This window comes from Mustelus asterias, chromosome 14 (assembly GCF_964213995.1).
Source record: "Mustelus asterias chromosome 14, sMusAst1.hap1.1, whole genome shotgun sequence".
NCBI lineage: Eukaryota > Metazoa > Chordata > Chondrichthyes > Carcharhiniformes > Triakidae > Mustelus > Mustelus asterias.
This window is the reverse complement of record NC_135814.1, coordinates 41,122,121-41,145,644: the sequence shown is the minus strand read 5'-3', so window position 1 is coordinate 41,145,644 and position 23,524 is coordinate 41,122,121. Positions and strand designations below refer to the sequence as shown.

Here is a 23,524-nt window from a genome sequence, read left to right as displayed (position 1 = left end):
AAATTGCTTGCTGACATTTGCCATCAAGATTTACATTAAAGTTTCTTCTCATGGGGAATGTACCAGAGGGTGAATATATAGGTGAATGGAGCGCAGTTATAGGAACCATCACCTCCAGGAAAAGGGAGAATTGGCACAAGAAAATTATGAAGGAAATGCAAGCAATTACTGCAGCAAATGATTCCCAATAGGTTATACTGTTAAAATAAAAAACACTCCCAAAATCCATTTGGCAAATATCATTCACTGATTTAATGAATAAAATATTCATTTTGAAATGGGACAGACAAGTGTTTATGCTGTCATACAATGCCAGTGACATTTGTAAATTATATTCCATAAAATATTACCAGCGAACAGCTATTGTCACTGCTTTCGGATGCAAATTGTACTTTGTCGACAAACTCATTTCATAAATTAACCAGCTCCATTCAAGAGAAATTCATCCATTCCTCCCCCCCCCCCCCTCACAAGAATTTAGATGTGCTGAAGGAATGAATCAAAAATGTCAAGGAATGTACGACCGTGTAAATGGTTAATACATTCTCTGAAAAGGAAAAACGTTCCGGGCTACAGGGAGAAGGTAGGGGAATAGCACGAGGTCCACGGCTCAGTTAGAGAGCAGACACATCTGGCCGAATGGCCTCATTCTGTGCTGTCCCAGATCCATGTCTCAGATTTAGAATTAAAATATTTAGAGGAGACAATGGGGGTCATTGTAAGCATTCCCTGGCCACTGCCTCGAAAATCATGCATCAAATTTGCCGATGACACAAAAATAGGCAACATTGTAAGCAGTGTAGATGGAAGCATAAAATTACAGACATATTGATAGAAAGCGTAAAACTGCAGCAAATATATTAACTGTTTCTCAGATTTTGGTAGCATTTGAATTTAATTGTTGTAGACCAGCTTACCGGCGACTCAGCTTGGCTGAAAGGTAGCTGGCAGATTCAATGTTTAAGTACTGCTTATAGACCAGGAGGAGCAGGTGTTTTTTTACTCTAGCCTCTCAAGTGCACCTTCTGTTAAATTATTCCCTCCCAAAGTTCTTCAAAACACCCTTGATGTCTGCCAGAGGATGCCTCTGCCACAATTAAAGTACCTCCCACCAAACCTGCTGATCCTCTCCTGTTGCCCTGGACCAGTCCGAGTGGTCTCCGACTAGACCTTTTACTATTGGCTTTGCCACCTGGTACAGCTGGTCTGGCTGTCATACAGGAAACAGAATAAAACACTTCTACAAGGTCCCACCGTTACATTTGACAGGGTCTCCACATTCTCAGCATGGATACATTTTCCTGCTCCCTCCATGGCAAAAACTTGGTCAAACCTAGTCAAAGGTTAATGTAAGTAACCATCAAAGATATTACCAGCTTAGTTTGTATTCATCAGCTTTTAGAATTCTGGTTGACAGGTTTTGTCTGTCAAACTCTCTATGCATTCACTTGGAGAATGGCAAGGGCAAGAAAGAATGCCAGCCTATCACTACACCAGTTTTTTTTTGTTTCTTGAGGAACTAATTGCAGGATCTTCAAAACATCGCTTATAATGGTCCTTTTTTGAACAGCTGGAATACGTGAAAATAAGTCAATTGATGTCAGAAAAACATACACAGTTCTTTAAACTTGTTGGCTACATGCTTCAATGTTTTCACACTTCACATGCAATGTCCAGATTAGCTGCACAGCAACAAGGTATACTAATTAAATATTAATATACAAAAAGTCAGATAAGATGATAATCTGTGGCTGAAGGTCACACTGTTTAACTGGCACTATTAATTAGCACTATTCCCAGTAAAGAAAGTAATTCATAGATAAAGCAGGCCCTTGGAGACTACCACAATTACAACGGGTATTTATAGAAGAGCTTTAGCATAATAAGACAGCCCAAGGTATGGCACAGGAGTGCTTTTTAAATGATGCTAAGCCACATCAGGAGATGTGAGGCAGGTAGCCAAGCGTTTAGTTAAAAAGCTAGGTTATAACAAGTGCTTTCAAAGATCCGACACAGGTAGAGACTGAGAGAGGTTTCAGAAGGGAGGTCCAATGTTTGGAGCCTTGGCAGCTGATTACAGATGGTCAAATGAATAAAAAAGTGGGTATTCTCAATTGGAAGGGTACTGATATCCCGTAGGGTTGTGGGACAGGAGGAGATTACACAGCTAGGGACGTGAAAACAAGTTCGAAATTTTTAAAAATGAAGCATTGCTTAACTAGCAGTCACTGCAGGTCAGCAAGTAGAGTGGCGATAGGTGAACAGGACTCCGTACAATTTGGGTCACAGACAGCGACTTTAGATGATCTCAAATTTACAAAGAATAGAATGCAGGAAGGCAACCAGGAGTGAATTGGAATAGTCAAACCTAGAGGTAACCAAGACATGGGCAAGGGTTTCAACAACAAAAAAGCTGAGGCAGGGAAAGAGCATACTGCACCATCATGTAAAACACACTTCAATGTCTGAACAAATAAACATCTGTCAGGTGTGCCATCTGGTCTCAATAGAAAGGTGAAGGGAAGAAGAGTATAACTTTAATTCTATTTATCCCACATCTTTCTTTTTATCCATAATCTTATTTGCTGCAAAATGCTGCTCTTCCTTTCCAGCTGTCACAGCTTATGCCCAAAACATCGACTCATTTGGAAAACCTGCTCTTTTTTATTTTCTAACCCGCTCGGTAGGAATTGTCACCATACTTGCCTGTGGAACAAAAGCATAAAAACAAACTACACCTGTCAGCAGGGACCAACAAGTCCCACAGCTAAGCTGCCAGTCAAGTCCAACATTCCCTCTGGGGAAAAAGGCAAGCTGATAATGCAAATACATTGCTAAATAAGAACACCATACCACACCCAAAATATTTCCAGAGACAGAAAGCTGTTTCTTTAAAGATAGTAGAAGGAGCTATCATTCACTTAGATCCGAGCATTTGATTAAACCATTTTCTAAATTTAAGTGTTGCGATGGTGATAAACATAGCTGGGCAGCTTTAAATGATTTATCAATCTGCAAATTGCAAGGAAATAAATGAAAGGAAGGTCTGTGCAAATGCTAACTATGGGTCTATTGAACTGACATTAATAAGGGAATAGCTATAACATTAGAAAAATCATTTTTTCAGGCCATTAACAACATCCTATGGATTCTATGGTTCCAAGCGTTCATTAAAAAGGTTATATATAGCCGCTTTTGTGCTGTTATTCACACTCAGGCTTTCTAATAAGTCAACAATGCTTGAATCGTACATCATTTCTCACCCATTTCAACATGACCCCTGCAATGCATCAACGAAGCCTGGGATAAGATTCACACACACAGTTCAGACTTTCCATCAAAACTTTATCCAGGCACAAACTGTTTACACATGGGGTGAAAGTCGAAGTTGCTGTTTTTACAATGTGAATTGCATAATGTACTAAACCGTGTGCTGTACTTTGTGTTGGCCAAACTATGATAGCATATAATATGTATGTGCCTGCTTAAAGAAAATTACTGATCAGTTTAATGATATTCATTAAGAACATGCACACTTGCGTAAATTGATTTTGCTGTTTTAAAAATGAAAATGTGTTGAGCCGTGAGTAAGCATCCCAATCTTACTTATCTTTTTAGAAAATACAAAAAAAAATATTTACCTTTTTGCTACCTTACTTCTCAAGCCAGTATTTCTTTTGTTGAACCTTTTCAAAGTTTTCTTGCTGTTGAGTGGTTAGGAGGAAATGATTGCTTTTTGAACACACTCAGCTGACCTATGTTATTGCCCCTCCCTGCCTGTGACGTCAAGCTAAACCGTATTTCCTTTTAGTCAGTCCTCTTGACATGCACTGTATACTTAAGGTACATGTACTCATCCATGATACATCTGCCTTAACCAATTAAGGATCACTGATAATCACCTCTAATGGCCACTAAGGGCTGTAGGCAGCGAAAGGAAAAAATATACAAAGTGTGTTTAAAAATAAAGCACTGCTTGATACAATGCAACAGTGACTACACTTCATGAAATACTTCATTGGCTGTAAAGTGCTTTGAGACCTCTGGTGGTCATGAAAAGTGCTATATAAATGCAAATCTTGAAAAAATAATTACAGCTACATATTTTCATGTTAGATTTGAAATTTAGGGATCAGTTTTAAACAGGAATAGAATCAGTACACGCTGGTGTGCATGGGGCAGGTGGTGGATGGGAGGGCAGCCAAAGCTGGCTCAAGATCCCATCAATATTAGCTTCCAGGCCTCCATTTTAACACATTGGCAGACAGATCAGTCAATAGCATGAGCAGCAGAATGCCCGTTTACCTTTTCTTGATGGATTCTAGCGGGAGCCCTCAGGCAGCACATTGAAAATCCAGTGAAAGCACTGGGCTGAATGCTGGAAGATGTGGGCTAGATTGCTCCAACAGATGCCTCTCTGGAGCCATTGATGACCGCAGTTAGGGTCACATGGAATGGGCTCACCGGCAAAGTGGGAAGATGATGCCCAACAGCATCTCAAAGAAAGCCTGATTAGAGATAACGGAAGTGGATCACGTCAAGGTCCTTGGATTCAGTGCAAGGAGAGATTCTGTGATCTTACATGGTCAAGGGGTGTACAGCTCCTCTCTACACTTCTCTTGCATTGGCCTGGTTACTGTCCCTCTCCTCATTCTGTTCACTGGCTACCAAATACATCCTCTCCTGTCGACCAAGATTGAACCATGCTGTTTGCGACCTCTGTCATATCCAAGTCCAAGATGAGCTTCCAACCATATATTCATGCCAGAAGCAAGACTGCTTATTTCGACTTCCATGACATCATCCAACTCCACCCCTGCCAAAAGACTAGTCCATACTTTTTAACATCTTTAGACTTGACTATTTCAATGCGCTCCTGGATGAGCCTCCTACATTCTTCCCTTGGAAAAAATGAGCTCATCCAGAACTCTACTGCCCATGTCCTCATTCCCCACCCCCAAAACAAAAATCAGCCAATATCCCTGTGCTTGCTAATCTGCAGGCTCCTCTTTAAACAATATCTTGATTTTTCAACTCTCCGTCACCTCACTCCTCCTCATCTCTCTAATCTCTTCCATCATCTCGCCCCTCCCTATCTTTGTAATCTCTTCTGGCCACAACCCTCCAAGATATCTGAGCTCATCTAATTCTGGCCACTTGAGCACCACCAATTTTAATCACTTCTCCAGTTGGGTCGTGCCTTCATTTACCTTGGCCCTAAGTTTTGGAATTCCCACCGTAAACCTTACTGCCCATCTTTACGATGCTCCTTTAAAAACTTTTTTGACAAAGCTTTCGGCCATCTGTCCTAATATCTCCTCGGGTGACTCAGTGTTGCTTATAACACTCCTCTGAAGCCCTTTGGGCCATTTTAGACACTGTTAAAAACCAGAAGCAGGAGCAGGCCATTCGGCCCTTTAAGCCTGCTCTGCTATCCATTTTGATCATGGCTGATCATTGAATTCAATATCCTGATCCCCCCTTCCTCCCATATCCCTTTAGCCCCAAGAGCTATATCTAGTTTCTTCTTGAAATCAGACGTTTTGGCCTCAACTACATTCTGTAGTAGCGAATTCCACACATTCACACCCTCTGGGTGAAGAAATTTCTCCTCACCTCCATTCTAAAAAGGTGTACCCCTGATCCTCAAACTATGACCCCTAGTTCTGCACTTCCCCACCATTGGGAGCATTCTAGGATGTTAGGATGGGAAAATCAGTGATAGAATCTAATTGATTTGATTTTAAAGGGCAACAAATGAGCTACTACACAACTAGGTGTAAACCAAAGGCCACCGCATAATGTTAAAAGGTCATAGAGAACCAAATCTGCAAGCAAATTGTAGAAAGATGCAAGAACTGTAGAGTAATAAGAATGGGAGAACTTCAATTACCCTAAAAAATATTGGGCTAGTAACAGTGTAACGGGTAAAGAGAGGGTACAATATATACACAAGAATTTTCTTGATCACTCCAGGGTTAGCCAACCCAACAAACAAGTAAACAATGCTGGACCTAGTTCTGGTGACTGAAATGGGGCAAGAGAAGAATGTTTCAGGAGGTGCATTTATGGAATTATGGTCCTAACATCAGGTTTAGGACAGTTTTGGAAAAGGACAAGGAACAATGCTGAGCATGTCATTCATGTTTAAATCAGCTTCGTGCCCAAGCCAATTGCACTGGAAAACATGGCTGGGAAGATGACCTTCAGTGTGAGACTGGTTTACACCGGGCAAGAAAGCCTCATGCGCTATCCTCCTGATTGACTGGCACTGTGGGTCGCGCTCCTCATTTCTGATGGATTAGTTAATTTCAGTTAAGGCACCAAGTACAACAGCTATTAGCACTTCAGGCTTTGGGGGGGGGGGGGGGGGGGTAGCACTTCAGGCTTTGGGGGGGGGGGGGGGGGGGTGAGTAAACAGCATTTCCACTACTTTTCCCCCCCAACATTTTTAACTTGTATTTACATTCGGGCCGGAATTCTCCGGCCATTCATGCGGGATTCTTTGGTACTGCCGGATTTCCCGGCAATGTGGGGTGACATCAATGGGAAATGCCGTTGACAGCGATGGGACGAGAGAATCTCGCCACTAGCAAACAGTACGCCACCTCCCGCTGTCGAGAAACACGTGGCCGGGAATTCGGAGAATCATGTCCCAGAAAAGTTGTTTATATAAAAGGGAGTTCCTATAACTCTGATTCACATCGATAGCCATGATGTGGAGATGCCGGCGTTGGACTGGGGTAAACACAGCAAGAGGTCTCACAACACCAGGTTAAAGTCCAACAGGTTTATTTGGTAGTAAAAGCCACTAGCTTTCGGAGCGCTGCCCCTTCATCAGGCGAGTGGGATTTCAGTTCACAAACAGGGCATATAAAGACAAACTCAATCCACAAAACGATGGTTGGAATGAGAGTCTCCACAGGCAACCAAGTCTTAAAAGTACAGACAATGTGAGTGGAGAGAGGGCCAAGCACAGGCTAAAGAGATGTGTATCGTCTCCAGCCAGGACAGTCAGCGAGACCCTGCAAGCCCAGTCAAGTCGTAGGGTGGCATGATAGTGTGGCATGAACCCAAGATCCTGGCCGAGGCCGTCCTCATGTGTGCAGAACTTGGCTATCAGTCTCTGCTCAGTGACTCTGCGTTGTCGTGAAGGCCATCTTGGAGAACGCTTATCCGAAGATCAGAGGCCGAATGCCCGTGACCGCTGAAGCATTCCGCAACACTTCCACGCAGACATGGGGAGAATGTGCAAACTCCACACAGAAAGTGACCAGGAATCGAACCCAGGTCCCTGGCTCTGTGAGGCAGCAGTGCTAACTACTGTGCCGCTGTGTTAATGAGTGAACATGAACCAGCTTCCTCCCAAACTAACAAATGTATTTACTTTTCCTTGCACAATGATGATTTTGCAGGGGAGGCTTGCCCCTCCATTAGTCAGATCCGTTTCTAAGTATAGGCTGTGTTTCTGCAGGTTAGCGGACTCTCTGAAAATCTGCCTAAATGTAATCAGTTCCACGCCTCTGAACTTTGATAGACCAAAAGGATTACTTAATGACGCAGCCATCAAAGCCATTTTTTTTTTTAAAAACAGATTTCCTCATTGCTTTAGACACAACTCATTTTGATCACTATTCCGTGACTCTGCAAAAGGACCCATTTGTGAACCGAATTTACTTTGACTTTAACATTTTTCACTATTGACACAAAGCAAGGTACCGAAGGAGTGACTATACCTGGGGAAATATACGCCAATAAGTGTAAAAGAAAGAAAATAATACTTCTCCCAGCAGGGACTTTAAAAGTGTAGAGCTGCAAAAATGACAACTTGCCGAATATGACAGTGATCCAAGTCGGGAATCGAGCTCAGGTCCCTGATGCTGTGAGGCAGCAGTGCTGACCACTCTGGCTTAGAACTGATATCAGAAGATATTTTTCCCCACACACAAAGAGGTAATCAAAACGTTCAGTAAATTTACAGATCGCAAAAGAAACTGGAGCCAACGGAATGCTACAATGACAGAATGGCACCAAGACAGCTCTTACGGGATGAACTTAAATAGGCTTATCCATACTGATCTTCTGAACTGCTAAAATCTTAAATGTTCCATTAATTTGAATACCAGCATTACTGTCTGTACAAGTAGGCCGTCAATGACTTTATCTTTACTTTCATTTGAATCATTGTGCAAAATATTTCAGGGACTTCTGATGCTTCACAATATAATTTAAAGTGTGGATTTAAAGCAATGAACTTAAAAATAGCACTGGGTGAATCAAAGGAGGACTTAGTCGATGATTGTCTGTAAAACCACTGACTTTCTGGCATACATAATTAAAAAAGAACAAGTTTCCACAAAATTAATTTAAACTGAATTAAATTCATATGCAGTAAATCCCTCAAATACATAAATAGTTTTCCTACAAATTATTTCCAGCACACTTTGGAATGCCATGACAGTGATGAAAAATGTGATATTTGATCTCATCCTCATCATAGTGGAAAATGTACAATGAAGATTCTATCAAACAACAACAACAATCATAACACATTATGTGCTTTGTTTTTGGTGTTAAGCCCCCAGGCTAACACTTCCACCAAACTGCTAACTGGATTTAACTGGGACACGATTTAAGTGATTTTAAGCACATATTCTTCATGTCTGTTCTGCACTTGTTACGAGTCCCATGAAGACTAACACTCACGAAACATTATTTAACAGACCACTAATATACAAAATTACAGAAAAGATAGCTCCTCATCGTTACCGATAACCCCACACTGCAGTAAATATGCACTACAGCATTCTGCAGAACTGCAGTCTTTTCAGGAAAAAGTCCAAAGTCACTCCCAGCTTCCCAATGGATTCACTTCTCCCTGTTTCGTTGAGGTGTAATGCCCAGTGTCTGTCAAAAACCATTTCTGGCTGTCTTCCCAAAGTGATCTCCAACACCACTAATGGTTCCTTCCCTCTGGCCAGGCAAGGACAAATCTTTCAGAATTCTTTCGTTCCTGCCAGTTCCTTCTCCACAACTAGAGGACCAGCTTCCATCAGCAGTTCACCTGATACTTAACACAGAACAACCTGTTCCCTGCTGCTCACAGCCACTGTTGGTATAATGGGTGGGATTTTACAGTCTCACTCATCCCCAAACCATATAATCCCACCTGAGGTCAACGCACCTTCCCAGTGTCCGCCCCTCACCCACTCCAATTCCCATGGCAGACGGGGCGGTAAAATTCCAGCAAATGTCTCTCTATCCTAGACGCAATCGCCCCTCTATATATTCCTGTTTAAAGATTCTGAGACAGAGGCCAGAATTTTATCACCCCACTGCCAATGGAAATCGGAGCAGGTGGAAAACCGGAAGGCCCATTGACCTCTGGTGGGATTTTATGGTTTTGGGATGAGCGAGGCCATAAAATCCCGCCCAGAGAGTTTGCAATAACCGCAAATGCATGGGAATGTCACCACGTGCCCCTGCCTTTGCTTTCAGGAGTCAAATCTCGCACACGCATTTCAACAGCACTCAACCTGGGCCCCCCCGCCCAGTCTCCACAGTAGTCAGGTCAAACAGGCCTGTCGCCAGGCAGAACACATAGTAAAAGTTATCAACATCCCACTTTTGTACTGCAACCTCTGAAATTAATGCATTATTTTACCATATTCAGGTGGTGGATCAGATAAAATGTATTAATAAAATGGAAACTAATTTTTGTTATTTTCAAGGTAGTTCACTGAGCGCTAGCCAATAGCTCAGACTGGATTAAAAACTGAAAGTTCTGGAGAACTCAGCAAGTCTGGCACCAGCTATGGAGACAGAAACAGAGTAAATATTTCATGCCCAATATGACTCCTTCAGAACTGAATTGCTGCAGTGTCATAGAGTCAGAGTTCTACAGTGCAGGAGGAGGCCATTCAGCCCATCAAGTCTGCACTGACCACAATCCCACACAGGCCCTATCCCCATAACCCCATACATTTACCCTGACACCAAGGGGCAATTTAGCATGGCAGATCCACCTAACCCGCACATCTTTGGACTGTGGGAGGAAACCGGAGCACGCGGAGGAAACCCATACATACACGGGGAGAACATGCAAACTCCACACTGAGAGTGACCCAAGCCAGGAATTGAACCTGGGTCCCTGACGCTGTGAAGCAGCAGTGCTAATCACTATGCCACCGTGCCGCCACCTCCCCCCCTACAAGTGTATCTTGTAGATGGTAAATATAACCAGCATATAGTCCACATGTTCTGGAAGAACTGGTGCCTGCAAGGCATTGACAAGTGTGTTCTCAGCAATACGGTCAGGATCCTGATTAAGAAATTTGGCAGTCAATATCTTGGTCAATTTTGCAATTAAAATACTGTAGATAGAAAATTACCAAAAATTTGCTTTGTCCAAACATACAATTAAACAAAGACGACAGATTGGGCGGCACAGTGCTAACACTGCTGCCTCACAGTACCAGGGACCCAGGTTAGACTCCAGCCTTGGGTGACTGCGAAATTTGCACATTCTCCCATGTCTGCGTGAGTTTCCTCCACATGCTCCAGTTTCTGCCCACAGTCCAAAGATGTGAAGGTGAGGTGGATTGGCTATAATCGATGCACAGGGTTACGGGAATAAGGTGGGAGATTGGGTCTCGGTAGGGTGCTCTTTCAGAAGGTTGGTGCAGACCCGATGGGCTACATCGAATCCTTACAGTGCAAAAGAGGCTATGAAAAGATGAACCTTAATTTATAGAATGTTGATACTTTAGATTTCTATATCAAACTTAAAAACCTTTCAACAATAGAAAAAACTTGTTCGACTGAACAAGGAAAATTATCTGTTCTTTGAATCAAAAAATCCACCAGCAATTAAAAATATCAAACTAATCTGCTGTAACAAAGATACCTTTGAATAGTTGGTCAGGTGAACCAGCGGACATTTTACAATATGTATTGTAACAAAACTCTGAACATTTTTCATACACATATGTATAGTTAAAGCATTTCTGCATAGTTTTCAATTACGTACTTTGCAAGTAGGCCTGCTAGTTACAACTTGTTGTAACATATCACTGATTAGATGCGTTAAGTACTGGCTGTTCTGTTGCTTTTTTTAAAAAAGAAGCACCATGAAAATCTAAAAAAACGTATGATTCTAATTTCAGATTACCCTGTTGGTTTCAATAATATGCGTGAAATATTTTCAGTAATACTAAATATACATCAGTTTTTAAACTTCCTGTTTTATTTTATTTTTTTAAGAATACCTCTGACAATTTGAAAGAAGAAACAAAATTTAACACTTTCCATCTAACCGTTTTTGTACCGAGCCCTACCATGTTTCATTAGACCCTTGGTCATTGCAGTAGTTTTAGCTTAGTTTCTAATTAAAGCAGAGTTTAACCTTGAATTGAACAATAGGTCACTCAAGCTTCCTTTCAGGCATGGAACAACTATGTCAGAAAACAAAAGGCTGACTTTTGTTTTCTTCACACTGTGCGTAGGAAGGGAATGCATGCTAACTTAGTCCCTCTGTCAAAACATGGAGAGAAATTTATTTGCTCCGATTTTTGAACAGAGGGGTCAAAATTGACATTGTACCCATTGGAAATGAGGTGGGTTAGAAATAAAATTCACGTACCCAACTCATTTCTCTGATAGCGTCATTGCCACAAGCTGTTCCTACACAATTCACCATCATTCCTCTGTTGATGTCCTCCACACATTGCAGGAAGCTCAGTAGTGTTGTGAACAAAGTGTGTTCTCCAGACATCCTAACCTTTTTAAGAGGCACAGTGCGCATAAAAGGGAAGTTGAAGCCATGCACTGCAAGTTGCTGAATAATACCTTTTGCCATTGAGGGGAAAAGAATATGGCAGGAAGGAGGGAGGACAGGGCTTCTTGATTTAATGGTGATGTCTTGAACAGACTGGGCGGAATTTTCCCATCCCGCCCACCACGAGAATTATAGCGGGTGGGACAGGACCAAAGGTCTGTTGACCTCTGGCAGGATTTTCTGGTCTTGGCATGTGCACGGCTGGAAAACCCCACCCACTATGGCTACAGATTGAGGCCAATAAAAGAATCAGAGTCATTTTAGAGTGAAAGAAATGGATTTTTGCCATCAAGGGGAAGCCCACGTGAAGAAATCTCCCAAGTTAGCATACTAATCCCCATTGAAATGACCCCTGTACTCATGATTTTCACTCTGAGGGGGTGGGAGCAATTAAAGTCGGACTTGCCATCTCCAGACGAAGTTGGGAGTTGGCCACAGAGACAGGGAGTGCCAAGGGTTTTTTTTAAGGAAGTCTGCCTCAGTTCCTGTAGGTCCAGTTGTACAAAAGGCTACTAGGCCTTCTAGCCATGCCCCCTCATATCCACTACAGGCAGACCTCAGGATCAAATGGAAAGAAATTAAACTTCCATCAAACTAATTCAGCTCACACTACCAAACCTGATATTGAAAAAACTCATTCATGAAACAATTCAAAAATATTAAATCCCCTTAAGTGGTCAACCTGTTGTTAAAAACAAAGAATCAAACTTTTATTCACTAAGCAAAGACAGCTAGTTCTTTAATAGAAAAACAGAAAATGCTGGAAAATGTCAGCAGGTCTGACAGCATCTGGGGAGAGAAAACAGAGCTAATGTTTTGAGTCTGGATGATGCTTCATGAGAGCAACTCTGTGACTGAGGACCTCACAATTAAAAAAAAATCAAGAAGCACTTGTGCAATTGAAGTCAATGGGAATGGTGAAAGCAGGAGAGGGGGCTGTGAATTCCCCACTGGTTAGTTATACCTAGCACAAAAGATGGGTGTGCTGCTTGAATGCCAACAACCTCAGCCCCTGGACATCATAGAAATAGAAATCATAGAAACCCTACAGTGCAGGAGGAGGCCATTCGGCCCATCAAGTCTGCACCGACCACAATCCCACCCAGGCCCTACCCCCATATCCCTACATATTTTACCTGCTAATCCCTCTAACCTACACATCTCAGGACTCTAAGGGGCAATTTTTAACCTGGCCAATCAACCTAACCCGCACATCTTTGGACTGTGGGAGGAAACCAGAGCACCCGGAGGAAACCCACGCAGACACGAGGAGAATGTGCAAACTCCACACAGACAGTGACCCAAGCCGGGAATCAAACCCAGGTCCCTGGAGCTGTGAAGCAGCAGTGCTAACCACTGTGCTACCGTGCCGCGACATCATTGTAGGAGTTCCTGAGGGCAGTGTTCTTGGCCAAACTGTCTTTCGCAGCTTCATCAATGTACTTCGCTCCATCATAAAGGTCAGAGGCAGCAACATTTCCTGATGATTGTAGTGTTCAGTTCCATTTGCAACTTCTCAAATAATGAAGCAGTCCATGCAGTAAGGTCGAGCCCACAATCAGGTTTGGGCTGATGTATATTGTGACTGTTTCTCGCCACATCTCCAACCATATCAATTCAATATTCAGTCACCATCACTGAATCGCACACTATTAACATCTTTGGGTTTACTATTGATCAGAAACGGAACTGGATCAGCCATTTAAATGCTGTGACTACAAGAGCGGGTCAGAAATTGGGAATTCTGTAAATCTGCTGACTAGCCGAAGCCTTTCCACCATTGACAAGGCACAACTCAGGAGTGAGATGAAAAACTGTCCACTTGCCTGATTAGTGCAGGCCCAACACTCGATGCTTGACACCATCCAGGACAAAGCAGTCCCCTTGACTGGCATCCCATCCACCACCTTCAACACTCACTCCCTCCATTACAAACTGTAGCAACAGTGTACACCACGTACAAGATGACTGCAGAAACTCACCAAGACTCCTTCAACAGTACCTTCCAAATCCAAGACCTCTACCACCCAGAACAAGGGTCACAGGTACATGAGAATATCACAGCCTGCAAGTTTTTCTCCAAGCCACACACTATCCTAACAGAATTAAATCAGTGTTCCTTCATTGGCACTGCAACAAAAACCTGGAATTCTCTCTCTGTCAGCACTATGGGTGGACCTACACTGAACAAGATGACTTGCCATCACTTTTGACAATTAGAGATGGGCAATAATGCTCACCGTACCAACGATGCTCACATCCCACGAACAAATAAAAATCTCAAAGGAGCACCCTACCACAGCAGAACTTTCCATATATGCAATTGTTAACCGAGCTTCCACTTAAGTGTATCCATATTATTCATCTGGACTACTCCAAGTGGTAATGCATTCCACATTCTCTGTATTCTCTGAATAAACATATATAGTTGATTAGTGAAAACAAGTGCATTTCAGGCCAAAAGAAAAAACGCTGGGAAATCTCAGCGGGTCTGGCAGCATCTGTAAGGAGAAAAAAGAACTGACGTTTCAAGACCAGAAATCCCTTTGTCAAAGCTAAAAGGCATAGAAAGTGGGAGATATTCATACTACAGGAGGAGGGAAAGAAAGATGAATCATAGCCATAGAAACCAGGGGAAAAGACTGCTAATAGCTGCCCACAGGGAGAATAAAGAGTGTGAATGGCCAAACGGCAGAGAAGCTGTAAGCTGTGACAGATGGAGGTGTTGGGGGGGGGGGGGGGGGAAGAAGAGAGAAAGGTAGATAACAGTAAAAAATGAAATAAAATAGAATTAAAATAAACAGGGCCGAGATGGGGTAGAGCAAATCATCTGAAGTTGCTGAATTCGATGTTGCGACTGGAAGGCTGTAAAGTGCCTAGCCAGAAGGTGAGATGCTGTTCCTCCAGTTTGTGTTGAGCTTCACTGGAACATTGCAGCAGGCCAAGGACAGACATGTGGGCACGGGAGCAGAATCGTGTGTTCAAATGGCAAGCAACTGGAAGGTCAGGGTCCTGACTGCACACAGACCGAAGGTGCTTAGCAAAGCGATCACCCAGTCTATGATTGGTCTCTCCGATATAGAGGAGACCACATTGGGAGCAGCGAATGCAATACACCAAATTGAAAGGTGCAAGTGAAACACTGCTTAACCTGGAATGAAGGTTTTGGACCTTGGATGGTGAGCATGGAAGAGGTAAAAGGGACAGGTGTTACACCTTCTGCGATTGCATGGTGAAGTGCCATGAATGACGGGAGAGGTGTTGGGTATAGTGGAGGAGTGGACGAGGTTATCCCAGAGGGAATGGTCTCTGCGGAATGCTGACAAAGGAAGTGAAGGGAAGATGTGTTTGGTGGTGGCATCATGCTGGAGTTGGCGAAAATGGCAGAGGATTATGCTTTGCATGCAGAGGCAGGCAGGGTGAAATGTGAGAACAAGGGGGACTCTATCTTTGTTCTGGGAGGGAGGGGAGGAGGGGAGGGTCGTGGCGCAGGAGATGGACTGCACACAGTTGAAGGCCCTGTCGACAACTGTCGATGGGAATCCACGGTTGAGGAAAAAGGAGCACATATTAGAAGCACCACTTTGGAAAGTGGCATCATCGGAACAAATGCAACGGAGGTGAAGGAGCTGAGAAAGGGATGGAGTCCTTACAGGATGTAGGGTGTGAAGAGCTGTAGTCCAGATAACTGTGGGAGTCACTGGGCTTGTAATGGATATTGGTAGATAGTCTATTGCCAGAAATGGAGACAGAAAGGTCAAGGAAGGGAAGGGAAGGGAAGGGAAGTGTCTGAGATGGACCAGGTGAAGGCGATGGAGGGGAGGAAAATGGAAGCGAAGTTGATGAATTTTGAGGTCTGGATGAGAACATGAAGTGGCACCAAACGAGTCATCGACATACCGGTAAAGGAGTTGTGGGAGGGGACCTGGGTATGTCTGCAACAAGAAATGTTCCACATACCCTATAAAAAGACAAGCATAGCTAGGACCCAAGAGGGTACCCATTGCTACTGCTTTGATTTGGAGAAAGTTGCCTTTTAGCTTTGACAAAGGGTCATCTGGACTCGAAACATCAGCTCTTTTCTCTTACAGATGCTGCCAGACCTGCTGAGATTTTCCAGCATTTTCTCTTTTGGTTTCAGATTCCAGCATCCGCAGTAATTTGCTTTTATCAAGTGCAGTCGCTAATTTAGATTGATCCAGATTTTTAAGTAATTCCCATTGAATCCCTACAGTGCAGGAGCCACTCGGCCCATTGAGTCAGCACCAGCTCTCCAAAAGAGCATCTTACCCAGGCTCCCCCTTTGAGGATTTTTCTCCTCATTGCAATCTCACCACATTACTGAATTCCCTCGTGTTTTACAGTGTCCTGGTAAACCCTTTTCTGCACCTTCTACAGGAGATTAAAATCTTTGCTCAAGCATGGTATACAGAATTGTATATAATACTCCAGCTGAGACTTTACCAGTGACGTGTTTAGCACAACTTCATTGTTTTTTTTATTTACAGAGCCAATCTTTCTTAAATGCTTTATCCAATTGCCCCGCAACCTTCAAAGCTTTGTGTTTGTGCTCAGTCTTCCGCTTTGGTACCTGCCTCAGAACTGTGCCATTTAAATTACACTGCCTCTCCAAGTTTTTTTACTCCAAAGTGCATCTTGTAGATGGTACAGACGGCTGCCACTGAGTCTGCCCATTTTACCAGTGTCTACATCTTCCTGAAAAATTTGTTCACTATTTGTCATGTTGCCAAAGTTGTATCTTTAACAAACCTCAAACAAAACTGTACTCCTATACCCAATCTGGGTAATTTATGCAGAGTGTAACATACAAAACATGTAAACCAATGGTCTTAACGCCAAACTGAAATCACCACCACCCTTCCACCTTCCCACCCCCACATATTTTGTACCAGACAAAAAAAATCCATTCATAATATCTCCTTTCCACATTACAAGTTACCAAGTTATCATCCCTTGAAGACCATGCAATTCTATTTTCAGAATAAGATAGATCAGGTATAGGAGTACAGTTGACGTTTGTTAATGATACAATCTTGGGAACACGATAAATAGTGAACAAGTTTTTCAGGAAGATGTAGACAGACTGGTGAAAAGGGCAGAGTCAGTGGCAGCCGTGTGTACCATCTACAAGATGCACTTTGGAGTAAAACACTTGCAGAGACAGTGTAATTTCAATGGCACAGTTTTGCTTTTTAGAAATCCATACATTCACAATATCCACTACATTATCTTCATCAACCCTCATTGTTGCTTCATGAAAGAATGCAATTAAGTTAGTCAGACACAATTTGCCGTGAGCAAATAATGCTGGCTGCCCTTTGTTAAGCAATGCTTCATTAGTGAGAATTCATTTAGTGCTTGACAATAAACTCTCGTAGTTTTCCCATCATTTTTTGTTAGACCGATTAGCCTGTAGTTATCTGGTTCACTCCCTCCCATTTTTAAACAGGGATGCAACATTCACAATCCTCTGCTGCCACTTCCATATTTAAGAAGGATTACAAGATTGTAATTAGAGCTATCATTTGAGAATTGTTATTATTTTCAATAGTGTATACCTGCATCACTCCTGTAAATTGTTGCTGATGCAGTTTCTGACATCAAGGATCTTGCTGAACTACTTCTCTATAATTAGAAGCAAGGTGAAGTTGCCCTTCAAAGTTTTAATACAAATGAAACATTTATATCATTTTAATGATCTTTCAAGCAAACAGATTTTATAAGACCAGAAAAGGCGAAATTTGATTTCAGGTCGTAGAGTCAGCTGATCATAACTGGAGATGAGAGACTGAGCAGCTGGATATGACTGAACGGCTTGTTAATGCCAAAGGATCATTGGTAAACGTTTGTCCGATATAACATCAAGATGGCAAGGGCTGATGCTGGTTTATCAGTAAGTGGCGAACAGTACTCAAGAGGTCAAAGTCAGATAAAGAATTGGTGGAACTCGAGATTAAGTGAAACAAAGGAAATAACACAATGTGGAAAACAGATGCCCTGACCACACTAATGGTCTGCGCGATGAGTCAAACACATCGTGATTTACTACTCCAAACAAGCTAGGGTAATCGTACATCACATCAGCAAACATCCCCACTTCTGGCCTTATGATGGAAGGAAGGCAATTGCCTGGATGAGTGCAGCTTCAACACCACAAAAACCTCAACATCATCCAGGACAAAGCAGCTCGCTTGATTGCTACCCCTTACACAAATATTCAACCCCTCCACCACCGACGAACAGTGGCAGCCGTGTGCACCATCTACAAAATGTACTGCTCGATCTCACTATGTTTCCTTCGGCCGCACCTTCCACTATCATCTAGAAGGGCAAGAGCAGCAGATACCTGAGAACACCAGCGTCTGGAGGTTCCCCTCCAAGTCACTCACTGGTGTACCCGAACAGTGATTTCAGATTGGGTGAGATGATCCAAATGTGTGTGTACAGGGCACACAGTGAAAGGAGGTTGTTTGACCCTTCTTCAGGCTGCAGTTGACAGAGAAACTGCCACCCAAAAAGACAGATAGCACCAAGAAAGAAACCACTCCCAAAACGAGATGTCCCAACAACTCTCTCTTGAATTCTAAAACTCTCCCTACAAAAGGTGTATTATGATTGCTGATCAAAATCAGAGTGCCAGCACGTGCCTATGATGGATGATGCTCTAATCCAGTGGTTCTCAAACAGAAATCTGTGGAGCCCTGGAAACCCATTGGAACTTGCCTTGGGCATTCACAGCAGCCAGCGGTGGGCTTGAAGTGAACCACGAGGCAGGAGTGTTGTGCATCCACCATATCAGCAATGCAGGATAGGCTAGCTGTCTCATCTATGAGGGGAGCGCATACTAGGACTGCCGAGGAGAGCAGCGCAAAGATGGACTTGTCGATCCATGGTTACCAAGGTTGCCAGTGGGCACTGGATACATTCAACCCTGTACAAGACCTGGGATTATTAGATGTCAATGGTGGGGGTTTCAGTGATGCCAAGGGAAAATGGTTAGATCCTCTCTTGCTGGAGATGGTCATTGCCTGGCATTTGTGGGGTGCAAATGCTACTTTGTTTAAAAAGGGCTGCAGGGAAAAGCCTGGGAACTACAGGCCGGTGAGCTTCACATCTGTGGTGGGCAAGTTGTTGGAAGGTATTTAGAGAGACAGGACCTACAGGCATTTAGAGACGCAAGGTCTAATTAGGGACAGTCAGCATGGCTTTGTGAGTGGAAAATCATGTCTCACAAATTTGATTGAGTTTTTTGAAGGGGTAACCAAGAAAGTAGATGAGGGCAGTGCAGTTGATGTTGTCTACATGGACTTTAGCAAGGCCTTTGAGAAGGTATCGCATGATAGGTTGTTGCATAAGGTTAAATCTCACGGGATCCAGGGTGAGGTAGTGAAATTGATACAAAATTGGCTCGATGACAGGTGCCAAAGGGTGGTTGTAGAGGGTTGTTTTTTTAAACTGGAGATCCGTGACCAGCGGTGTGTCTCAGGGATCGGTGATGGTCCCATGTTATTTGTCATTTATATTAATGATTTGGATGAGAATATAGGAGACATGGTTAGTAAGCTTGCAGATGACACCAAGATTGGTGGCATAGTGAACAGCGAAGAAAGTTATCTCAGATTGCAAAGGAATCTTGATCATTTGGGCCAGTGGGCTGACGAATGACAGATGGAGTTTAATTTAGATAAATGCGAGGTTATGCATTTTGGTAGATTGAACCAGAGCAGGACTTACTCAGTTAATGGTAGGGTGTTGGGGAGAGTTCCAGAACAAAGATCTTGGGGTACATGTTCATAGCTCCTTGAAAGTGGAATTACAGGTGGACAGAGTGGTGAAAGCAGCATTCAGCATGCTTGGTTTCATTGGTCAGAACATTGAATACAGGAGTTGGGACGTCTTGAAGTTGTACAAGACATTGGTAAGGCCACACTTGGAATACTGTGCGTCTTCTTGTCACCCTATTATAGAAAGGATATTATTAAACTAGAAAGGAGTGCAGAAAAGATTTACTAGAATGCTACCGGGACTTGCTGGATTGAGTTATAAAGGAGAGGCTGGATAGACTGGACATTTTTCTCTGGAGTGTAGGAGACTGAGGGGTGATCTTATAGAGGTCTTTAAAATAATGAGGGGCATAGATCAGCTAGTCAATATCTTTTCCCAAAGGTAGGGGAGTCTAAAACTAGAGGGCATAGGTTTAAGGTGGGATGGGAGAGATACAAAAGTGTCCAGAGGGGAATTTTTTTTTTTTTTAAAACACAAAGGGTAGTGAGTGTCTGGAACAAGCTGCCAGAGGTAGTAGTAGACTGTACAATTTTGTCTTTTAAAAAGCATTGAGACAGTGACATGGATAAGATGGGTATAGAGGGACATAGACCAAATGCGGGCAATTGGGATTAGCTTAGGGGTTTAAAAAATAAGGGCGGCATGGACAAGTTGGGCCGAAGGGCCTGTTTCCATGCTGTAAACCTCTACGAACTCTTGCCAATCATCAGCCCTGGATATTGTCCATGTCTTGCTGAATTTGGACTTGGACTGTTTCAGTATCAAATGGTGTTGAACATTGTGTAGTCATCAGCAAACATCCCCACTTCTGACCTTATGATGGAAGGAAGGCGATTGCCTGGATGAGTGCAGCTTCAACAACACACAAAAAGCTCAACACCATCCAGGACAAAACAGTCCACTTGATTGCTAACCCTTCCACAAATATTCAATACCCCCACCACTGACAAACAGTGGCAGCCATGTGTACCATCATGTGCTGCCAGATCTCACCAAGTTTCCTTAGGTAGCACCTTCCATTACCATCTAAAAGAGCAAGAGCAGCAGATACCTGGGAACACCACCTGCAAGATTTCCCCCCCCCCCCCCCTCCCTCCCTCCCTCCAAGTCACTCATCATCCTGACTTGGAAATATATAGTTGTCCCTTCAGTGTCACTAGGTCAAAATACTGGTATTCCTTCCTTAACAGCGCTGTGGGTGTACCTATGCCTCAAGGATGCAGCAGTTAAAGAAGTCAGTTCAGCACCATCTTCTGAAGGGCAACTAAGGATGGACATTAAATGCTGGCCTAGCCAGCAACGTTCACATCTGGTAAAGTAATAAAAACCACACAAACTAAAGAGCAGACAAATTCAAGTTCACCCAGAGCAACATTTTCCCTCAGGCTAAACCTGTTCCCTGTACTATGACAGCTGTAACACCTTGATTTTCAGGTGTCTGAAAACATCACAAAATGTGCACTGAGGAAGCTCACAATTCTGTATAGAGCAAACCAAAGCAAATGCCAAATGCAAATACATTGCCTTAAGAACATATTTTGCATTTCTGTCATTCTGGCATCTACATACTCCTGTGAAGCACAGGCACACTTAAAAACATGGGAGATGATAACATGAAGAGCAAATTACTTTAAAATGGAAAATATTTCAAAATTGCATCATACAGCCATTGCAACTACTTTGGTTGAAGCCCTGGACAGTGTGGAATCCATTGGCAATAAACAATGGAAAATAGGAAGCATGAGGAGAGTTATTTAGAATTCCGATTCACTGGGGGCTCAGTGATGTGATGCGATGCGCACTGAAAGTTTATCCAACAAAGCAACAAAATCTATAAAACTAAAAGTAATAATGTACAACAAATTATTTCAAATATATGATAAATAAAAGGACTCATTCAAATGGAAATAAAAGCCCCAATATAAAGACCGATTTTGGAAAGCCCGGAAAGCATTCTTAAGTGTTACAGAATGCTGGAAAAAAAAATTTCAACCAGAAAGAAACTTATTCTTTAAGCCATTGTCAAAATGTGCAAAGTGGCACTTAGTGAAGAAGCAGTGCAAAAGTTGAAGGTCACACTTTCTAATAACAGAAGAATCAAAGAACTTTCAAGAGACGCCAATTGGTGAGAAGACAGAGTGAGAGTAGTTTGCAATTAAGCTTTATGAGATGGATGATGCCAGTAGTGCAGCACAATTAGGCACATAACTCTGGATTGGCAGAGTCAGATTGCCACTCTGCGCCTATTGACTAATCTGGAAATGAAGCCGATCCTTTCACACCTGACCCTCCAACTCAGGCCAGGTGAAACAATGTAGTGAAGCAGGCTTCTGAGACCTTGTGACAAGGGAAGTGGAGTTGGAGGCAAGGAAGCCAGGCCCCCATTTTTACAGCACCAGTTGCTATAAAAGCAGGCAGGTTTAAAGGTCCAATTACATTCAGAAACCACAAAGAATGTAAATTTATAAAAGTGGGTTGAATTAAGGGGGAGGGGGAGGGGGAGGGGGAGGGGGAGGGGGAGGGGGAGGGGGAGGGGGAGGGGGAGGGGGAGCAGAGTGGCCAGTATGGATGAGGTGGAAGGTGGGTGTCAGGAGGATGGGGAAATCCCATGGGGGGTTCGAGGCAAAAGACAATGGGATGGGACAATCAGTTGCCCTGAAGTTTGAAGTGGTTTTAATTCTTCTAACATTTCCAGGTAACTAATCTGGAAATGAAGTCGATTCTTTCACACCTGACCCTCCAACTCAGGCCAGGTGAAACAATGTAGTGAAGCAGGCTTCTGAGGCCTTGTGACAAGGGAAGTTGAGTTGGAGGCAAGGAAGCCCGTTAGAAGGTCAGAACCTTCCAAAGTTTATGATTTATACCTTACTTTCAGATAGTTCATTGCAAGGCAATTGCCCAACAGAAGTTTAAACTTTAGGCTTCCTTACCTGGATACTTCTGGGGGAGGGATGGGTGCATCTTTGGAATACCCCCCAGGTTACAAAATCCTGGAGCTCAGAAATTACAGGCCTTCGCTATTATCGGTTTGCTATGTTTGGCTGGGAGGAGATTTGGGAAGATACCCTATTTTGGGCAGGCCTTACCTGAATGAGCAATGATTAAGGAAGCATTCAAGTGACAGCACTGTGTTGATGCTTGCAGACAACATGATTGCTAGTACTGGAGAACAAGAGCTGTACAGAAATTCAGGGCACAGTGCGCTGCATCATTGCCATATCCTTACTTCAATAAAGAATAGAACATGGATTACACGCTGTGTGAAATGCAGCTGTGACAGCTGTGGATCTTGTGAAGTCTGGACCCTCAAATTCACATCGGTTTGCAAAGTTTGAGTTCAGAGAGAGAGTGCAGGATATGAAAAGTTATTGTTTTACACTGAAATACGTTGTCACTCGACAGTCATAAAAAGGGTTTTTGATCTTCTTAAGGCGTTGGCTTTTATTTCTGTGCACAATCTTGCATTGGCTGAACATCTTTCTTGACCAATTATGAATGAAGCTTGTGTACCTTGCTGATATTTTTAACCTGTTAAATATGCTGAATCTATAAATACAAGGGACAACACTGATGCACTATTACGATGCGAAGACTTCTGAGTGTGAGGGAAAACTAATAGACTTTTATTCACTGAGAACAGGAGCACACCCTTGTAGCTGACCTGGTCTGAACTGAGGCAAGGAGGAGGGACCATCACCTTTATACCCCACTCTGGGTGGAAAGGGAGGGGTCTCAGGTGGAAAGGGAGGAGTCTCGGGCCAGGTGCAGCATGGGTGTGTCCAGGCACATACATGTAGTAACTGTGGTTCACCACAAACACAACTATACTCAAAAGTGTGACAAGGCTGCAACATATAGGAAGAAGGTAGAGATTTGGAATTC

The 23,524-nt window shown here is 43.1% G+C and overlaps 1 protein-coding gene across 3 annotated transcripts in view; it reads right to left on the bottom strand.

Moving 5' to 3' along the window:
* The window catches only part of cobll1b (cordon-bleu WH2 repeat protein-like 1b), a 185,680-nt gene that overhangs the window by 96,907 nt on the left and 65,249 nt on the right, over positions 1 to 23,524 (bottom strand). The window contains exon 1 of one of the 3 annotated variants that reach the window (XM_078228238.1): positions 3,642 to 3,749. The exons of the other annotated variants lie outside the window; for them this stretch is intronic. The gene's annotated coding sequence lies outside the window, so the exon portion shown is untranslated. Of the gene's footprint in view, positions 1 to 3,641; positions 3,750 to 23,524 lie in introns of those variants that run through there. 3 annotated transcript variants of the gene reach the window in all.